Consider the following 4123-nt stretch of genomic DNA (forward strand, 5'->3'; position numbering starts at 1 on the left):
CGATTGACAGATATTTTGATCAACTGTTTGGTTATAGTATTCCTTTATCTTTGTGTTCATTGCTCGATACTAGAGGTTACTGAACCTCAGGGTGGAGCAATCACAGTATGATGGGGTACAAGACAATGGTTAGACGACTCAGCTAACATTGTCTCTATCAGGTGGCTTAAGACCTTGATCATGTGATCATTTTACCAGATCTTGTAGTCTATATCTCAGATTAGAGGGTTCTGTTATCGATATTTGTCGAGGGACATATATAGGAGGATTATGAGGGTCGTGTAGATACTCTCTTGATGGGTAGACTCTTAGTAAGGAGATTGGGTGACCCTTGGACTTCGGATTGACGTTCCTTTACGAGGGATATTTGATTATTAAAAAGGATGAGATAATGAGATTTGACAGACTTTATGGATACATTTAGTTTGTAGATAGTGAGTGTTGAAGGTTGGATGATTTCCTTTTACTCTATCTTTGTTTAGGGGATTGTCTGGTATGATTGATTGATGTTGAGGATGATTTGGAATTGATAGATATTAGGAGATCAGGTGTGGTGATAGGCTGTCGTTTTATGATTTATTAGTGGATATTTGACTTGATAATATACTATTTGGTGTTTGATGTTGATAGTGACATGGAGTGTAGTGTGTTTGTGATATATATGGATTTATGGATTTATAGTTGGTGATCGGATCACAGATTTGTTGGGGATCTTACGGTTGAGTGTGCTTATTGTATGGATAATATGAGTCTTTGGTGTTACCATTTAGGCATATCGTGCCCTAGATGTTTTTATGGACTCGATGTACTTGGTATCATTAGGGTGTTTGGATCAGTTTTCATTATCTTTATTGGCGATGTTGTGATCTATTCCCGATCCGAGGAGGATCACGTGCCCTATCTTCGCATAGTTCTAGAGATGTTTCGACGGGAACATCTATATGTGAAGTTAGTAGTACGTATTGTGATTGTCTTCTGTGGAAATTGCTGGGACATATGGTCACCAGTAGAGATATTAGTAGATCCACAAGAGTTAGAGGCTATCACCAGTTGGAAGTGGTCGAAGTCTATACCGGAGATTGATGGAGGATTTCTCTAGCATTGATATGTCGTTGACTGAACTGTATAGGAAGGGTAGGGAACCTTCCTGGTTAGATGCTGGTGAGATCAGTTTAGTACTCTCTAGTGTAGACGGATTTGCACTCTATACAGAGGTATCGTATTTGGAGTTTGGTGCAGTTTCGATATAGCATGAGCGAAGCAGTCACATGCCAGTAGTTAGAATTCTCGTGTAATGAGAGTTGGATTCTTTGTTTCGTGGGAGATCTAGTGTGTTTCCGGGCCACTTCTTATCCGGGAGGAGTGACCGCAAGAAACACATCGTTCTAGATTTGTGATACATGTTGTATAGAGATTTGGAGTGTTCTTATTGATGGATTTTCATGAAGGAAGACATCGTGGATTTTGTAGCTTGAGGTTTAGTATGTCAGCAAGAGAATGCTGAACATCAGATGTTAGTAGGATTGCCTTCGTTGTTTTGGATATTAGAACGGAGTTGGGAGCATGTTTTGATGGACTTCGTTGTGGGATTACCCAGGACATGGAGAGGATATAATGGTTTGGGTAATCATTGTTGGGCGACGACTTACTCCCTAGCTATTGATTTGTAGGATAGATTCTTTGGGATTGAGTAGTAGGATTATACTCTAGAGGGATTTCCAGACTGGATGATGTATCTCTGAGTATTGTGTTGGATGGAGATCAGTGATTTCATGTCTTGGTTTTGATTATGGTTACAGCAGACTTTGGATGAGGGGCTTCGCTATTATATAGATTTCACCCTCAGACTGATCGATAGTTTGAGCACCCTATACAGATAGTGAAGGATATGCTGATAGTGGATTATGGATTTCAGGGGTAGTTGGATCATCACAGTTGGTGATTTGTTCATGATACTTAGATGGAGTGGTATATGAGTATATTATTTGGTTATTACCCTTGGATGAGGATCCCTGAGTTGAGGAGTAAATTTGGGGACCAAATTTTTATTAGTAGGGGAGAATGTAAGATATCACAAAATTAAATAATAAATGTTATTGGACGAAAAATCTTATTGGATTTTTCAGGAATTTTTAGAAATTTTCTGAGAATTTTTCGGAGCTTGTACGTCGAGTTTTGAGGGGACGAACTGACGGGTTCAAATAAAGCCTGTTTGGGAAACCCATTTAATTAAGTGAGGAAATGATTTATTTATAAAATCAATTTTCTTTTCTCCCCCAAATTCGTTGATTCCCGACCCCCATCTTCCCGATCTCCTCTTCCTCGACCTCACGCCGAAACCCGAAACTCCCTTCCCTCTTCGGCGATTTCTCGCCTCACCGACGCCAAGCTCACGATCGCCGACCTTCTTCCTTCGGGTAGGGCTAGGGCAAAGACTCCATTGGCTCCTCTTGCGATCCTTTTCCTTTCTCTCTTTCTCCCGAACGCCCGATGCCAACGAAGAACGACTTCTTCCACGGCGATCGCGTCCTCGTCGAGTCACCGGAGAGAATGGCGTTGGTTTTCGGGGGTTACCGATCATCTCCCACTGAGAGGTTGTCTTCTCGACGGTTTCTTGCTCGCGGTCGGCAGCAGCCTAGCGTCTAGGGCACAGCCGGGGGAGTTTGATTCGCATCACCAGCCGATCAATCGTCTCCTCCTCAATTTGTTCCTTAGGATTGATCTGTAGCTCCACACCCGCTGGATTGGATCGGGCGACATCATCAGAGGCGACCTATCAAGGTATGCTTCGTCCAAAATTTATGGATTCAAGGATCCGGTACTATAGGTCTCAATTCTTGATATTCCTCTTGTTTTGAACTAGGGGAAAGTACCGAATCATCTTAGTGACAGATCTTCCTTGAGTGGATTTTGATCTTCTTCTCTGTTCGTGGGCAAGAACAGATCATTTGCCCTAGCCTTGATCTTGGAGGTAAGTGTTTAGTTTTGGTTGTGGATTCGAGCTTGTGATCTTCTTGGTTTGATTTGGGGTTGGTAGGTGATGAAAGTGTGGGCAGCAGTAAGCATCATACCCATGATTTCTAGCAGTGGTTGCTTCAGTTTTGGTTCTTTGGTAACTCTCGGGTGAAGAGGTAAGGTGCATAGTTGTGCTGGAAATTAGTTAGTGATGTGTTGTTTTGTGGAATTCTAATCCCTTCTTCTTGATCCGGGTGATGAACAACAGCTTGATTTGGGATCAATTGAGCTGTTAGGAGGATTATGGTGGGAGCTGTGAGTGTTGATCAGCTACAACCTTCCAAGGTAAGTGATGTATCAATGAGGTATTTCTGATTGGTTTAATAGAATATTGCTAAATTAGGGTTGTAATTTTATGTAAGGGTTACTTCTTTTGGGCATGTGAAATGTGAAGGAGGGTTTTAAATATGATGAGATTGATTATCAGATTTGATGGTTAGAGGTGGGTCATGAGGATGATTATGCATGTTTGTTGTATGATGTGTGGTGGATAATAATGGGATGTAATGGATGGATAATTTTCTGAATTAGAGTAGTGTCCATCTTGGAGTTTGTATTATGTTATGGTTTGATTAATTAGGGGTTGGTTGCATTTGATGAGTTCATGATTGTTATTAAGGATCATTGGATTATGTTTGGATTTAGGAAGAGTTAAATTTAAGGATGTGCCTATGATTTACTTTGGGTTGGATCATTAGGTGGAAACTAAACAGGGTTACCTAATCGACGTAGGATTAGGTATTGGGTTTAGTTTGTTGTTGATTATGTGATTAGCTAAACATTATATATATATTGATCGCAGGACTTAAATTCGGGATGAGCGTCTCGACACGGGATTACTTGGCACGATCTACATTTTAAGGCGGGTATTTCTTCCTTGGCCTCTATGTAGATTTTCTTGTACTTAGTGCATGATTATTATTGGATGAATTAGGCTGCTTTATCTTATATCATGATCAGTTGCTGTTTTTCCTGCATGATACTTATGCTTGACCCTTGTGATGATCTATTTAATTCATATACAGTCTCCACTCTTGATATCTACTCTGTTGTGATTTCACGTGTAGAGTATGTCTTGTAGGGATTGTCGGATTGTTGGTATTACCAT

The 4123-nt window shown here is 40.7% G+C and overlaps 1 long non-coding RNA gene across 1 annotated transcript; it reads left to right on the plus strand.

Moving 5' to 3' along the window:
- Positions 1-2613: 2613 nt before the first annotated feature.
- LOC122018548 lies at positions 2614-3794 on the plus strand. The gene is made up of 4 exons (XR_006121814.1): positions 2614-2781; positions 2864-2971; positions 3038-3131; positions 3224-3794. It is a non-coding gene; the product is annotated as an uncharacterized LOC122018548 (long non-coding RNA).
- Positions 3795-4123: the final 329 nt, after the last annotated feature.

Source organism: Zingiber officinale, chromosome 9A, assembly GCF_018446385.1.
Source record: "Zingiber officinale cultivar Zhangliang chromosome 9A, Zo_v1.1, whole genome shotgun sequence".
Taxonomy (NCBI): domain Eukaryota; kingdom Viridiplantae; phylum Streptophyta; class Magnoliopsida; order Zingiberales; family Zingiberaceae; genus Zingiber; species Zingiber officinale.